The sequence below is a fragment of the Oncorhynchus tshawytscha genome, linkage group LG26 (assembly GCF_018296145.1).
Source record: "Oncorhynchus tshawytscha isolate Ot180627B linkage group LG26, Otsh_v2.0, whole genome shotgun sequence".
Lineage (NCBI taxonomy): Eukaryota > Metazoa > Chordata > Actinopteri > Salmoniformes > Salmonidae > Oncorhynchus > Oncorhynchus tshawytscha.
In genome coordinates, this window is record NC_056454.1 from 17,718,508 (window position 1) to 17,736,866 (window position 18,359).

Here is an 18,359-nt window from a genome sequence, read left to right on the forward strand (position 1 = left end):
TCACTAACTTTAATCATCCCCCCCAAGATGGCATAGCAGTGCAGACGTGGTTTGTCGTCCTCTCGTTTACTTTTTGTAATTTTCATCTTTTTTGTATATATTTCAATTTATTTTCAATCTCTTTTCTATTTTTAAATTAAATATACCTTCCGGTACGCCGCCTCACCTTTTTTTTTAGACCTTATAGCCAGAACCTCCATCAGAAGCTAGCCATCAGAGGCTAACCAGCTAATTAGCTACTAGCTATCTAGTCATTATTAGCCACTGCTAGCGGCCTTTACCTTCTGCACAGGCACCAACAGTTTTTTTTTTACCTGGATAATACCTACCAGCCTCGGACTGTTTTTCTCCAATACAATGCCGGATTCCAGCCGTAAACCCTGGACCATTACTCCTGATCATCACAGCTAGCTAGCTGCCACCGAGTGACCCAGTCCCAAAGCTAGCCCTGAGCCAGGCATACCGCACGGCCTACTCTGTGATCACCCGGCTACCCAGCCTCCCGGACACGGCTAGAATCCACTACTCCACCGGGTACTTGCCGTAAGCTCTGGACCTTTGCAGCGGATCATCGCTGGTAGCTAGCTGCTACCGAGTGGCTATAGTGGCTAACTCCCCTGCTCCGAAGCTAACACCAGTTAGCCGTGAGCCAGGCGCATCTCCTGGCTAGAAAACGAAATTACTACAACTACAATACCTCTTTCTTCATCTGGCCCGGACCCTTTATCGACACGGCGGCCGGCATACCACCACGACTGGTCCGCAGACGTAATTCCATCCGCTGTGCCCTCAACCAGCCGTTGCCAGACGTCGGAGCAGACGCTTCTACTTACCCCGGCCTGCTAACTTTAAATGCTGTGTCTCCCGCGTGCTAGAGTAGTAATGACTACCCCGCGACTTACCTGTTCCATCTATTGCTGTTCACTGGACCCTATGATCACTTGGCTACATAGCTGATGCATGCTGGACTGTTCATTTATCACGGTTCTCCATTTTGTTTATTTTTATTGTTGATCTGTCGGCCCTAGCCTCGAACTCAGGCCCTGTGTGTAGTTAATCGACCCTCTCTGCCCATTCATCGCCATTTTGATTGTTGTTGTTGTCTTAGCTGATTAGCTGTTGTTGTCTTACCCGTTGTTGTCTTAGCTAGCTCTCCCAATCAACACCTGTGATTGCTTTATACCTCGCTTTATGTCTCTCTCAAATGTCAATATGCCTTGTATACTGTTGTTTAGGATAGTTATCAATGTTTTAGTTTACAGTGGAGTCCCTAGTTCCACTCTACATGCCTCAGATTCCTCCTTTGTCCCACCCCCCACACATGCGGTGACATCACACAGTATAACCAGCACATCCAGAGATGCAACCTCTCTTATCATCACTCAGCGCCTGGGCTTACCTCCACTGTACCCGCACCCCACCATACCCCTGTCTGCACATTATGGCCTGAATCTATTCTACCACGCCCAGAAATCTACTCCTTTAATTCTCTGCCCCCAACGCACTAGACGACCAGTTTTGATAGCCTTTAGCCGTACCCTCATCCTACCCCTCCTTTGTTCCTCGGGTGATGTGGAGGTTAACCCAGGCCCTGTGTGTCCCCATGCTGTCACGCCCTGACCTGAGATATCTCTGTTTTCTTTATATTTTGGTTCGGTCAGCGTGTGACTAGGGTGGATACGCTAGTTTTTGTATTGTCTAGGGGTTTTGTATTGTCTAGGGTTTTTGTATGTCTAGGGTTTTGTAGGTCTAGGTATTTGTATGTTTATGGTGGCCTGATATGGTTCCCAATCAGAGGCAGCTGTTTATCGTTGTCTCTGATTGGGGATCATATTTAGGTAGCCATTTCCCCTTTGGTGTTTGTGGGTTCTTGTTCTATGTTTAGTTGCCTGTCTGCACTATTCATATTAGCTTCATGGTTCGTTTTGTTGTTTTGTTGGTTTGTTCAGTGTTCCTTTTTAAAAATAAATTAGAATGCACGCATACCACGCTGCACCTTGGTCTCATTCGTATGACGAACGTGACACATGCAGTCTCATTTGTTGACTTCTGTAATCGAAAAAGCCTTGGTTTCATGCATGTTAACATCAGAAGCCTCTTCCCTAAGTTTGTTTTACTCACTGCTTTAGCACACTCCGCCAAACCTGATGTTCTTGCAGTGTCTGAATCCTGGCTTTGGTAGGCTAGTTGAGAATAAGTTCTCATTTGCAACTGCGACCTGGCCAAGATAAAGCATAGCTGTGTGAACAGACAACAACACAGAGTTACACATGGAGTAAACAATAAACAAGTCAATAACATAGTAGAAAAAAAAAGAATCTATATACATTGTGTGCAAAAGGCATGAGGAGGTAGGCAATAAATAGGCCATAGGAGTGAATAATTACAATTTAGCAGATTAACACTGGAGTGATAAATGATCAGATGAACATGTGCAGGTAGAGATACTGGTGTGCAAAAGAGCAGAAAAGTAAATAAAATAAAAACAGTATGGGGATGAGGTAGGTAAATTGGGTGGGCTATATACCGATGGAATATCTACAGCTGCAGCGATCGGTTAGCTGCTCAGATAGCAGATGTTTAAAGTTGGTGAGGGAGATAAAAGTCTCCAACTTCAGAGATTTTTGTAATTCGTTCCAGTCGCAGGCAGCAGAGAACTGGAAGGAAAGGCGACCAAAGTAGGTGTTGCTGCTAAATTGTAATTACTTCACTACTATGGCCCTGATCTACCTCTACGCAGACGACACCATTCTGTATACATCTGGCCCTTCTTTGGACACTGTGTTAACTAACCTCCAGACGAGCTTCAATGCCATACAACCCTCCTTCCGTGGCCTCCAACTGCTCTTAAACGCTAGTAAAACCAAATGCATGTTTTTCAACCGTTCGCTGCCCGCACCCGCCCGCCCGACTAGCATCACTATCCTGGATGGTTCTGACCTAGAATATGTGGACAAGTACAAATACCTAGGTGTCTGGTTAAACTGTAAACTCTCCTTCCAGACTTATATTAAACATCTCCAATCCAAAATCAAATCTAGAATCGGCTTTATATTTCGCAACAAAGTCTCCTTCACTCACGCTGCCAAACTTACCCTAGTAAAACTGACTATCCTACCGATCCTCGACTTTGGCGATGTCATCTACAAAATAGCTTCCAATACTCTACTCAGCAAACTGGATGCAGTCTATCACAGTGCCATCCGTTTTGTTACCAAAGCCCCATATACCACCCACCACTGCGACCTGTATGCTCTAGTCGGCTGGCCCTCGCTACATATTCGTTGTCAGACCCACTGGCTCCAGGTCATCTATAAGTCTTTGCTAGGTAAAACTCTGCCTTATCTCAGCTCGCTGGTCACGATAACAACACCCACCCGTAGTACGCGCTCCAGCAGGTATATCTCACTGGTCATCACCAAAGCCAACACCTCCTTTGGTCTCCTTTCCTTCCAGTCCTCTGCTGCCAGTGACTGGAACGAATTGCAAAAATCACTGAAACTGGAGACTTATATTTCCTTCACTAACTTTAAACCTCAGCTATCTGAGCAGCTAACCAATTGCTGCAGCTGTACATAGTCCATCTGTAAATAGCCCACCCAATCTACCTACCTCATCCCCATATTGTTTTAATTTGCTTTTCTGCTCTTTTGCACACCAGTATCTCTACTTGCACATCATCATCTGCTAATTTATCACTTCAGTGTTAATCTGCTAAATTATAATTACTTCGCTACTATGGCCTATATATTGCCTACCCACTCACACCATTTGCACACACTGTAGAAAGACTATTTTTTTCTATTGTGTTATTGACTGTATGCTTGTTTATTCCATGTGTAACTCTGTGTTGTTTGTGTCGCACTGCTTTGCTTTATCTTGGCCAGGTCACAGTTGTAAATGAGAACTTGTTCTCAACTAGCCTACCTGGTTAAATAAAGGTGAAATGAAAAATATAAAAAATAAAGAGGGGCTGCTGTGGGGAAGCACACATTGCCATTCACCATCGATCCAGTGCATTGCTATCTGGTATCCAAGGAGGCCACAGCGCTCTCCAGGCCCAGTCTATTCATTGTCGGCCAAATGGCCAACTCTCAATGGGCCGCTTAATGGTCAAGCAGGGCTTCCGCCCAACATGGCAAGGACAACCTATAGAAAAGGGAATTTCTTGGTATCACTGAGAGCGAGGGGACATCTACTGTTTACTATATTTAATGAAAAAAGGAATTGATATTGTGCTTTGGAGTAGTTGCTGTTTCCGAGTAAAGGATTGTCATCAGGCTCAGTCAACAGGGATATCTACAGAGTTCATGAATCATGAGCAAACCTTCTAGAACACGCTAGTATGTGAGTAACACCCTGATTCTGTATGTCTGTATACATTACTACATGTGTCTAAGTCAATAAGGGGAGCATTCCAGTGCCTGCTGGTACAGTAGAACAGCAGCTGACAGACAGACAGCAGACAGATAGACAACTGTTTAAGCAGTGAACACACACACACACACACATCAAATTCATCTGGTGATGTCTATAGACAGCAAGTCAACACTTATGTTAAATCAATCCCAGACCTTTGAGGTAATATTTCCTTTTACAGATGTCCATTTTGGCCTGCATAAGAGGTTCACCACTGTGTAGAGGTAGCAGGGTGCCCCATTTCACAGGTACAGACACATTTAATTGTTCAGAAATATTTCCTTTGCTCAACAGTAGCAGCTTAGACCTTCACTTCCTGTGGAATTGTTTGTTAAAAACCCATTTGTTGACTGTAGTGTTATTGGGGAATCTGTGTGACTTGTAAGACCACAATCAGCCGCTTGTTGAGAATAAGGAGAGAGAGAAGGAGCTAAGGGAGCCAGTTTGCATGGCAGGATAGTTGACTAGCTCTTCAGTGTCACTATGGGGATGAGAAGAGTCTTTTTCAATTAGCTTCCCTTAACTGAAGGTCTTCTGTTAAGGTATGTTACAAATCTGATGTTCCATTTTAGATGCATATGTTACCATGGAAAAAATACACTTTGGTAAAAATCTATTCATATCAAAAATCTGTATTTACATCATAGAACGATTCAAAAATAATAGTTCTAAACCATGCTCCAAATTTCTCTGAACATAATCGTAAATTTACCCAATGGAACTATTGTTGTTGGCCGTGGTTCCCCTAACCCGGTGTAATGAGGAAGGAGTCAATTCTGCCAAACATTCCTTTCACAACTGCACAGATCTCAAGAATCTAGGCATTTGCCAAATGAGCACTTGATCACTGTAAACCTCAATGGGCTGTCATTATTCAAAACTTTTGAGAAAACCTGTTGCACTTAATATATCTGAGTACAGTTACTTAAAGTGATTTTGTAGTCACTACTCAAACCGATAGAGTCACTGTGACCCTATATGGAGTTCAGTTTTAAGTTGTATCAGCTTGACAGTTTTTGACTAACGCCCCCACTAAGCTACACCTCAAATACAATTTCCCAGTGTGCTTTGCCTTTTCAAGTGAACTGCAGTTACTACCCATTATTGTATTAGTTAGTGACAGAGACATGGTTGTTGAATTTGTTCAAGCCTGGGATCTTCATCAAGTGAGTTCCTAGGTAAATATTATCATTATAATAAAACTCTATACAACACTACATATCTTTTAGTCCTTTACCCTTACAGTGGCCTGAGAAATTTACCCGAATTTTACAACCCTACCTGCAAGTCACATTACGCTGGCTTGCAAAGCAATGTGTAAAACCTATTGGAAATAGGATATCCAACAGTTAGACTTTTCATTTACCCACAACCTGCATTCATAATAACTGCCATGGTTTGGAATGGTGTCAGGAGACTACCTAACCCATTTAAACTGGAACAACCAATTCAGTAACAGGTTAAAAAGAAATCTAGTTTAGAAAAATGTATGTTATTTATATTTTTGTTGCGTAAGATTAGTCAATCAATCACTCAATGTGGCAAGTAGCCCAGTGTTCAGTGGCCAGGTTTATTTTTAATGTTTTTTATTCCATCTTTATTTCACCAGGTAGGCCAGTTGAGAACAAGTTCTCATTTACAACTGCGACCTGGCCAAGATAAAGCAAAGCAGTGTGACACAAACATCAACACAGAGTTACACATGGAATAAACAAACATACAGTCAGTAACACAATAGAAAAGTCTATATACAGTGTGTGCAAATGGCGTAAGGAGGTAAGGCAATAAATAGGCCATAGTGGCGAAGTAATTACAATTTAGCAAATTAACACTGGAGTGATAGATGTGCAGATGATGATGTTCAAGTAGAAATACTGGTGTGCAAAAGAGCAAAAAAAGTAAATAAAAACAATATGGGGATGAGGTAGGTGGATGGGCTATTTATAGATGGGCTGTGTACATCTGCAGTGATCGGTAAGCTGCTCAGATAGCTGATGCTTAAAGCTAGTGAGGGAGATATAAGTCTCCAACCAAAGGAGGTATTGGCTTTTGTGATGACCAGTGAGATATACCTGCTGGAGCGGGTGCTACGGGTGGGTGTTCCTATGGTGACCAGATGACCTGGAGCCAGTGGGTCTGGCGAAGAATATGTAGCGAGGGCCAGCCGGTGAGAGTATACAGGTCGCCGTGGTGGGTGGTATTTGGGGATTTGGTGATAAAACGGATGGCACTGTGATAGAGTGCATCCAGTTTGCTGAGTAGAGTGTTGGAGGCTATTTTGTAAATGACATCGCCAAAGTTGAGGATCGGTAGGATAGTCAGTTTTACAAGGGTATGTTTGGCAGCGTGAGTGAAGGAGGCTTTGTTTGCGAAATAGGAAGCCGATTCTAGATTTCATTTTGGATTGGAGATATTTTAGATGAGTCTGTAAGGAGAGTTTACAGTCTAGCCAGACACCTAGGTACAGTATTTGTAGTTGTCCACATATTCTAAGTCAGAACCGTCCAGAGTAGTGATGCTAGTCGGGCGGACAGGCGGACAGCGATCGGTTGAAGAGCAGGCATTTAGTTTTACTTGCTTTTAAGAGCATTTGGAGGCCACAGAAGGAGGGTTGTATGACATTGAAGCTCGTTTGGAGGTTTGATAACACAGTGTCCAAAGAAGGGCCATGTGTATACAGAATGATGTCGTCTGCGTAGAGGTGGATCAAGGCAAGAGCGACAACATTGATATATACAGAGAAAAGAGTCAGCCCGAGAATTGAACCCTGTGATAACCCCTCTATGAGGGTGCCCATGTTTACCGATTTAGGGTTGTACCTGGTGGGTTCCTTGATGATTTGTGTGAAATTGAGGGCATCTAGCTTAGATTGTAGGACTGCTGGGGTGTTAAGCATTTCCCAGTTTAGGTCACCAAACAGAACAAACTCTGAAGATAGATTGCGGGCAATCCATTCACATATGGTGTCCAGAGCACAGCTGGGAGCTGAGGGGTGTCTATAACAGGCGGCAACAGACTTATTTCTGGAGAGATTCATTTTTAAAATTAGAAGCTCGAACTGTTTGGGCATAGACCTGGAAAGTATGACAGATCTTTGCAGGCTATCTCTGCTGTAGATTGCAACTCCTCCCCCTTTGGCAGTTCTATCTTGATGAAAATGTTGTAGTTTGGGATGGAAAGCTCAGAATTTTTGGTGGCCTTCCTAAGCCAGGATTCAGACATGGCAAGAACATCAGGGTTGGCGGAGTGTGCTAAAGCAGTGAGTAAAACAAACTTAGGGAGGAGGCTTCTGATGCTAACATGCATGAAACCAAGGCTTTTGACGGTTACAGAAGTCAGCAAATGAGAGCGTCTGGGTACGCACAGGTTCTGGGTTAACCTCTACATCACTCGAGGAACAGAGGAGGAGTAGGATGAGGGTACAGCTAAAGACTATCAAAACTGGTCGTCTAGTGCGTTGGGGACAGAGAATAAAAGGAGCAGATTTCTGGGCGTGGTAGGATAGATTCAGGGCATAATGTACAGACAAGGGTATGGTAGGGTGCGGGTACAGTGGAGGTAGACCTAGGCATTGAGTGATGATAAGAGAGATTGCATCTCTGGACACACTAGTTGTGCTGGGTGAGGTCACCGCATGTGTGGGTGGTGGGACAAAAAAGGTATCTGAGGCATGTAGAGTGGGACTAGGGGCTCCACAGTTAACTAAAACAATGATAACTATCCTAAACAACAGTATACAAGGCATATTGACATTAGAGAGAGACATAAAGTGAGGCATAATGCAATCACAGGTGTTGATTGGGAGAGCTAGGTAAGACAACAACAGGTAAGGCAACAACAGCTAATCAGCTAAGACAACAACAACAACAACAACAGATAAAATGGCGATGAATGGGCAGAGAGGGTCAGTTAACTACACACACGGCCTGAGTTTGAGGCTGGGGCCGACAGATTAACAAAACAACCAAAAGGTTCCTGGATCGAATCCCTGAGCTGACAAGGTAAAAATCTGTAATTCTTCCCCTGAACAAGGCAGTCATTGTAAATAAGAATGTGTTCTTAACTGACTTGCCAGGTTAAATAAACAAAGAAATGTACATACAAAAACACAGATATTAAAAACAATTCCAAAAAACCAACCCGCATTAGAGCATGCTGGGTAAAAAATTGATTTGTTAACATAAATCCCAAAAAGGGAGTTGCTGTTACTTCTCATTTAGTTTTGTAGTCAGTACCAAATAAACACTTTAAGTAATAATTACTTTACGATTACTTTGACTTCACCTTACTAAAAGTATTTGTTTTACAAATTCTAGTGCTGAGCGATTAACTGTAATTAAACAACTAATTGATGGACATAGGTTCAATTACTTGAATTCTATTTCCTTCTAGATTTTTCCGTGAGCTCAATTGGCACACATTGTACTGCAGGTACTGCATCTCTACGTGAAAATACATGATCTAAGTGATTGGTAGTTGGTTTTCAGCAGTCATAAAGGTATGCCTTATTTACCTTGAAGAACTATTAAAACAGTGATCTTGTCAGACAGCATAGGCAGCAGCTCATTGGAGAAGAGAGGATGACTTGGAATTAAATAATAAAGTAATTAAATGACAAATATTCTAAACCGATATCGAAAACTGAACCGGCCTCAAAAAGTACTAATCGCTCGCACAAAACAATGCCTTGGTGTTTACAGGGTAAGGTCTAAGTCTCTGGATTTGGGTGACATGAAGGAGAGATGGCAGGTCTGAAAGCTCCAAGTTATCTAGAGGTTTTCAGGACATGGACTCTGCCACCTCTAATTGATTTCCCATTCAAAAATAGAGAGACGGCTCCTGGACAACATCAATAAGACATTTGTCAAACGTCTCCATGAACAATAAATGCATCCAGGCTACTTAGTATGCCGGCCAGCACACCTTCTGAAAGGAAGGGGCCAAGGACCAAGTTGCCATTTAAACACTTCTTTCTTATTCACCAAGTTGGTGATCCATGCAAATCATCTGTACAGAAGTCTCTTTGTTGCTACAGTAGATATAATTTAAAAATGACATCCATTCATATTCACAAGTAGACCAAAATAATAATCCAATTTGTTGAGACGTCAATGGTGACATGGTCTCTGCAAAACCATAGAATAACCATCCCTTCCCTTCCTATGAGGAACTATGAAACATAATGTTGCTACCAATGTCTGTCAATAGCAAGTTTTCCATCCAATTGGCGACAGATTTTCATGCGAATATTCAAAATCCACATTAAAAACAATATGTACATTGTCTCACCAGAGATGTGTTTCCATCAAATTCACCTGTTGCATTATAAAAAGCTGTGCGTGATGATGCAGTGCACATAAAAATACCTTTTGCGGTTAAATTCCCATGTACCCTATAATGAATACAAGTTAACATTAATTACATTTTACCAACACAAAGAGAACCCACCTTCAAATCAAATCAAATGAAATGTATTCATAAAGCCCTTTTTACATCAGTTGATATCTCAAAGTGCTGTACAGAAACCCAGGCTAAAACCCCAAACAGCAAGCAATGCAGGTGTAGAAGCATGGTGGCTAGGAAAAACTCCATAGAAAGGCCAGAACCTAGGAAGAAAGCTAGAGAGGAACCAGGCTATGAGGGGTGGCCAGTCCTCTTCTGGCTGTGCCAGGTGGAGATTATAGCAGAACATCTAGTGTCTAGTGTTTTGTCTAAATTTTCTGTTTCTATCAGGCCTGTCATGACATTTTTTATCCCAAAGGCACTTTACTCACATAAAAAGGTTGAATGGAAACTTGGTTAGTGAACCATTTTCAAACCATTTCACGGTATCCTCCAGTATTATTCCTCTAAAACAAACAAATTCAAGTATTACGAGGGGGGTTAATGATGCACATTTTACTTGCCTTGGAGTCAGACTTGACAGTGCATAACTTGATAGTTTGGACATCAAATGTGAAAAAGTGACTGAGGAAAAAGAAAATGAATTTGCTTATAGACTCTGACAAGGGTATGGTAATAACATGACATTACAGAAAAAACTGTAAACTCAAACATCTTTGTCAAGGATGAGGATTTAGTTTCAATACAGCCCCAAAGAGACAACAGATGCCCTCGCTTTCCATTATCAAAGGCTGAAAATATGTGTGCTAATCTATGACTCAAATGCAATGGATTTCAATTTCATTCTTTTGAAATGTTTCCGATCTTTTTGGGAATTTCTTGGCTGCGCCAACAGGCGCTGATGTTGCAACATGAACCATATGACAGATCCAATTAGTTCTCATTTGCACACCCTTTGTGCTGCAATGAGTCAGGGTTTACGGTGAAGTAAGTGCAAAATTGCTTCAAAATCTGACGTATTCAGCTGCCATATCATACTTGCACAACAATATATTCTACATTTTGTCACTCGCTGTTTTTCCCTGAGTTGGATCATCTGGAAAGAAGACTGGCTGACCAAGGGAGAACAAAGAGAAAACTAGTACTAAACTGGACTGTCATGTCGTGAATCCAGCAGATTCACGACATATGATCGGGCGGCAGGGTAGCCTAGTGGTTAGAGTGTTAACCAAAAGGTTGCAAGTTCAAATCCCCGAGCTGACAAGGTACAAATCTGATGTTCTGCCCCTGAACAGGCAGTTAACCTGCCCATGGCCTAGGAACCCACTGTTCCTAGGCCGTCATTGAAAATAAGAATTTGTTCTTAACTGGCTTGCCTGGTAAAATAAAAAAAAATGACTTAGTTGACCTTCACTGGAATGATTTACATTCTTCTCTAGAATGGTTCTACACCATGTACAGCATACTATATAATAGCAGCTTATTCTCTCTGGAGCAGGTTTCAATTTGGGGTTAAATCACCTCAGCAAATTGAAGCTGGGTAGCTCATTCCAATGTATGCTACATCACGTCAATCCAATATTTTATGAAAAACTAAATGAATTGTAATCTGAAATTCAATAAGGGCAATGAATGGTTCCTGTATATCTGGTTTCAGATGGGAATGTTACCTCCAATTCTATAATTGGAGGATAAAAAATAATAATAATAACAATAATAATAATTGAATAGAAAATGAAGAAAATGAAGGGTTGGTATAATTATGGCGAAATATAGAGATGTAACTATTAGTTGGTTGATTTTGCATTCCAAAAGAAATGTCACTGCAAAAACCTTTGACCTAGTTTTTGAAGTCAGCAACGTGAGGTATAGTCATGGAACACTGACGTCTGTTTTAACATTATAGAATTGGAGGTAACATTCCCATCTGAAACCAGATATACAGGAACCATATTGTTTACCACGGACCACAAGACGCCTATCAAAAGAGTTTGCCATGTTGGTTATCCCTTTAAAGAATGCCTGTACAACTACAACTGTACAACTACATTTTGCACTAGGATGAGACATAAAAACAAAGGAAAACATCTGTTGCCTGCATGGCTGTGTGTCTACTTCAGGCATTGTGGGATTTGACTAGCTGTTCTCTGCTGTACTCAAGCATCAGTTAATCCTACAGTACTTACCTCTTACATGACAAAATAGTTCAAACAATTTCCATTTACATGTCTTTATGCTTCATTGAACCTCAAGCTTTAGAGTCCTTCTGTCAACTCTCTCTGTCTGCTTTGCGTGGAACAAGAGTGTAGTAACATACGTGATTATGGTCTGTACTGGACCTCACTGCACCTTCGTAGGGACCATGTAGCTTACATGGAGATTGGTTGAGGATCAACCAAAGGACAATCAGACCACCAGGAGAGGTCCACCAGACCACGGGAACACATAGAACAGCAGACCACATTGGTTCACTGGGGTAATGCGATCACAGTTCCAGTTTAGGAACCAGGAGAGGCAGCCAAGGGTAGTTATTAACCTCAGCCAAACAAGGATTCCTCTGATGTTCATTTTGATATTCTTACAAATGACGAGAGTGATTCGTCTCAATCACGAGACACTACACATCACGCACTGTAACGCGGAGGGAAAAAGATTCACTATGCAAAGTTACCGTACAGATGTCAAAAATAAGTCAGGGATGTGAGAAGAAGAATAACATACCATGAATATTTGAATGTTTTCTGTAATTTATTTAACAGGGTACAGAGGGACACTACATTGCGGATCGCTACGCAACAGACGGACTTTCCATTAACATCAAAACAGACAGTTGTGAGGGGGAGGGCTGTGCGGCTGTGGCGACCTACTCAGGGATGTCAGTGGATGTGGCCAATGTGTGTGTTGAACTGAGCTCATGTAATTTATCACCCCTATGGCCCCAGGGAGAGGGCACTCCGAAAACAGCTCAACTGTTGGGGGCTAGGGAAGGGAGGTGGAAGTCATATCTACAACTATCTCTTCGAGGGCCCATGGAACAAAGGGGGGGAAGCAAAGAAACCTTTGTTGTGAAACCCGGGGATGAAAAGGAGCAATATGCTGTGAAGAGAAAATGTAGGCTTGCAAACTGTGAAAATATGATGGAAATCATTGTTTCTTTGGCTGCTTGGGTATCTGTTAGACCTATAGAGGCCAACAACAAATACAATGTATCAGTTCTTTACAGTTATTGGTTGCTCTCTGTACATTTTGACAAATTCAAAGAGAAAGACAGACATATTCAAATAGAGAAGAGCCGAGCGGTAAGTCCTGTCGCATCTGCTGCCCCTGATTTGTGGCAGAGTTCTAGGGGGAAAGAGCCTCGGCGCTGCCAGATTCTACAGAATCAGACAGCCTTGTTCTGAGAAGTGGAAAACAAAGAGCATCTAAGCGGACCCTTGTGACTCTGCTTCCAAAGATAATTGGGTCACTGCAACTCTCCCAACCTCACTAGCTGACATTGGAGGATACGCAGAATAAATGAGGCATTTATCTAGTATAGTAGAGTCCTCATAGAGGACGACTGTCCTTCTGGTTGGATGTCCTCATCAGGCTAGTCAAAATGAAAAGTAGATCAACTGTATTTTTCTGTGTGTTATGTCCTGTTTTTGTCCTACACAGGGGATCACATTGGAAATAAGTGGTTTTACGCGTTCATGTGTCATCCTCTGGATTTCTTGTAAAAAACTGTTTTTAAACTGTACAAATTGTTTTACCCAAAATAAAAATCAATCAATCAACTCTGACATAGGAGGTATGCCGAGGTACTGACTTAGACATTCCCTGGAACTTAGATATTACCTGGAACAAAATATGCCGACCAAATGAGTATGGACCACAACCAGAAAGACAATCAAGGGTAGCGAAGGTAGCTTGCTCAGGCAAGCCCAAAGATTGGCCTAGTTTTTAAACAAACACACATTGAATACATTACTGTTGTACCCTTTAACTTGGCGAAGATGGCCACGGGCAGAGGCAACCTGACAAAGTAGTCCTTTCTAACAGATCAATGATATGTTATGTGTTTCACAGGGCAGGCAGCTACACTAGTTATCTGTTAGCAACTGCACAATTAAATAGTGAGAACATTGAGTAGCGAATGTTTTGGAGTCTGTGGGAGTGTGTTGGTTGCAGTGTATCTACAGCCTAGTCTAAGAACCCAGATCAAGGAAAATGCGCATTTTTAAACGAATAATCCATTTTCACGAAATTATCACTGCATCCATCTGAGTTATGTCTGTATTATTTTGATTAAGGCCTATGTACGGCAACATGCTAGAAAAACTGAAAACACTCAAGATGATAAAGTTAAAGGGTTGCACAACTCCTGTCTAAAATCACTTGATCTAAGTAACACAATGCCAACTGCCTTTACAGCAACAAGTCTATAACTACTGTAGGGGAGAGTGGGGTATGTTGAGCCATTCTTTACATTCAGCATCACTCCTTCAAAACATACAGAATATTTTAGGATGTGGTGAATCTCTGGAAATATTCAGAATTCATGTTAACATTACAGTTTTGATAACATAGCTTGTCCAAAAAAAAAGTGCTCTTGGCACATCGTATGGGGCAAAGTAAGTTGATCTTTTGGTATTTCATTTTCACTACATATTCAAATAAATTCTAGAAACATGTTTTCACTTTGTCGTTTTGGGGTGTTGTGTGCAGATGGGTGAGAAGTGGAATCAGTTAAGCAGCCTGTACTGAATGACATTTTACCACTACCTTTTTAAAACCACGTCTAATTTTATTTTCCAAACACAATTCAACAAAATCACACTAGATTTGTTGTCTTTTAATAGTTGTAAGCATATTTTAACCCATGCTTAATACCTTACAAATACTTTGCTCTCTTTTTTTTTTACACTTTTAACATAGGCCAGGCCCTGTTGTTACCTGCGTTGCATTACGCCTGGGAAAAAAGACTTCAATTTGCTTAACTTTCCATTGGCTCAACCATTTGCTCAAATTACCCTATGACCATTTGCTCAACTTACACCAAGGCAAACATTGGTACTATATTTGTCCACACAGCTACAAGAATGCACTTTCATGCAAAGTTTAGGACCTCATATTGAAGCTTATAAAGTCCCCGACTGATGTATAGAATAATCTTACAAATGCATACTTTGGTTTAGATTAAAGCAATATGAAGCCTCTAACACAATAAATTCATAATGATTTGGTGAAAATCCGTTTTTTGGACATAACTGTCTTACCACTTTCCCCATGCGGTTTCTTCCTTCACTGACTACATGAAATGATGACCTCTTCCTAAATATTTGGCCAAATTATTAATTTAGTGTATGGTTTCCTAGAAACAAGGGTGGCTCAACTTACCCCTTTTGCTCAATTTACCCCAATCTCCCTTAAAGGTAAATCATTTGTAATCTAACCAGCATTTTATTGAATTCTAACCTGGTGAACCACACAGTAACAGACCTGGAGTCTATCATTTATCATCTGAGACGTGACAGACCCCAGACTTACAGGCGGAGGATCTTTCCTACACAGTTCCTCATAATCAGAACTAATCAATCACTTCCTTTGTCCAGAGATAAGAGGTTCCACGTGCCACATGCTGACTACGAGTCTCACACATTAGTCATCATGGCCCAACTCAAGTATGTCACAAACACATGTGTCAGATGTTGATACCGCAGATGGCAGCTGTTATTCGCCACATTTCTTTTAGACCAAAGTTTCCCCCCAAGCAAATTTCCAGGACCGTGGCATTCAGATTATTTCTCTTCAGTCAAAATATGAGAAATCCTCAACTGGATATGTATTTCAACTGAGGATTCTCCCCAATATCCTTTATCAGTGAGCTATGCTATGATGCTATGTGATACAATGTGTGAATACTTCTCCTGTGTACATACAGTAGTTTTATTTTGAACTGGAATAACATTGTCAAAGTCGCCTAAATCCTTGGTCCCGAACTTAATTTGTGTGGGAATATGTTAATGATTTATTATTTTCTTATTTCGGCAATGTCTTTCCTTTCTGCAAAGAGTGAAGAGAAGCCTTAGGCATTATAATATTCTAACTGGAAAAAAATATATATTCTAACTGGACATCAGTTATTAGCCATTTCAGAGGGTAAAATGTATTTTTGGTCCACAAGTCTATACTGCCATCTGGTGGTTGATTCCATACTGCTAATTATGTTGTATATTTTTTGTCAGTCAGCTTTGTCATTCATTGTAATGATGCTGAACCTCTGTTGTGACTCATGAACAAATATATGCAATGTACAGAAGAGAGTTTGAAAACATATGTCCGTTTAAGGACAAGGGGATTAATATTCAAGTATCAAATATATTGAATTACACCCAAACCCATTACTTTAACCTTGTTATTCATCTTTTCCTACAACAGCAAATTACAGACGTGGTATTGATGATTGATGACAAATACACATTTGTGATAATAAGTGATAATAATACAGGACAATGGGGACATTCCTATAGTACATTTGTGTACCTTTTTAAATAATAAAAACATCTCAATAATGTGTACATGTCAGAATTAGATCACCTAATCTTAAACTTTCAAAACGAATATAGAAAATAGTTGCCGGGGTTGTATCTGATTGGTCCTCAATAGTAATTCAAGTCCTGATTGGTCTTGTTCACCATAATTGTGAACAAGACCGTAAGACTGGAGCTCAGATTCTTTCAGAGAAAATAACATTTATGGAAGCATTTGGGGGGGGAAACAAAACCATATAGAGTGCATCCATTAATATAATGACAGCAGTCTTTCCACTAGATGGCTATTACACCCAGTTATAACATTGCTTGTGAAATTGTAAACTCTGACACTTGAAATGCATTCATATCAATTTCTACAACCATAATGAAAGAGCTTTTGAATGTGCACAGACAAGCTTCATTCTGACTCCATTCTCGCTACCACACCCCTACAGAAAATAAAACACAGGCGCCAACATAGCCTATCATGAGAAAAGAGAGGGAGAATTATGCACTAAAATAATCAAATTGTGGAAAATAACACGTGTCAAACACAATGGCTGTGTTTCGGGCTGACTACATTGCAGATGCCTGCCTCCACATGTCTAATATTAAAAGGTCGTGGAGGTTTCTAATGAGCAATCATCAACTGCACTGCTCAGGTTCATCTGTAACAGATGAGTTTTTTAAAAAAAGAAGAAAGTCCTCTTAAAGAGGACAGGATAATATACCACCGCCCATACTTTCTCGAATGTCAGTTTAACGCCTTCTAAATGAGCATGACGACGTGCCCGCTTTTCTTTCAGTTCTGCTAGGCTCGACGGTGTGTCCCCGAGTCACGCCATGGTGGCTTGTGTGTGTGTGTGTGTGTATGTAGACACAGGGCTGTGGGTTGCAGTGGGCGGAGGGGACTATTCTATTATCAGTCCAAGCGCATGTGAAGCGTAGGGAGACAGTCAGTGCGTCAAAGATGAGTCATTTTGAAGTTTCATAATGTGATGATATGATGTGACATGTCAAAGGATCACAAAGACTCAAGCTTTTGCCCAGTGACCCCTTTATGTGAATGCCGTTCCATATAGCCTTATCAATAACAGAGGCTGTTGTACATTAAGAAGCATTAAGAAGACTTGGTAAAAATGTACAGAGCCTTGCAAAAGTATTCACCCGCTTCGTGTTTTTCCTATTTTGTTGCATTACAACCTATAATTTAAATGGATTTTTATTGAGATTTCATGTAATGGACATACACAAAATAGTCCAAATTGGTGACGGGGAAATGTTATTTTTAAAAAGTGGTGCGTGCATTACTGTATGTATTCACCCCCTTTGCTATGAAGCCCCTAAATAAGATCTGGCACGACCAATTACCTTCAGAAGTTACATAATTAGTTAAATAAAGTCCACCTCTGTGCAATCTAAGTGTCACATGAACTCAGTATGTATACACCTGTTCTGAAAGGCCCCAGAGTCAACACCACTAAGAAAGGGGAACCACCAAGCAAGCAGCACTATGAAGGGCAAGTAACTCTACAAACAGGCCAGGGACAAAGTTGTGGAGAAGTACAGATCAGGGATGGTTATTAAAAAAATATCAGAAACTTTCAACATCCCACAGAGCACCATTAAATCCGTTATTAAAAAATGGAACTAATATGGCACCACAACAAACCTGCCAAGAGAGGGCCGCCCACCAAAACCCCCGGACCAGGCAAGGAGGGCATTAATTAGAGAGGCAACAAAGAGACCAAAGAAAACCCTGAAGGAGCTGCAAAGCTCCACAGCGGAGATTGGAGTGTCTGTCCATAAGACCACTTTAAGCCGTACACTCCACAGAGCTGGGCTTTACGGAAGAGTGGCCAGAAAAAAATAAGCAAACACATTTGGTGTTTGCCAAAAGGCATGTGGGAGACACCCCAAACATATTGAAGAAGGAACTCTGGTCAGATGAGACTATAACTGAGCTTGGTCATCAAGGAAAACACTATGTCTGGCGCAAACCCAGCACCTCTCATCACCCCGAGAATACCATCCCCACAGTGAAGTATGGTGGTGGCAGCATCATGTTATGTTTTTCCATTG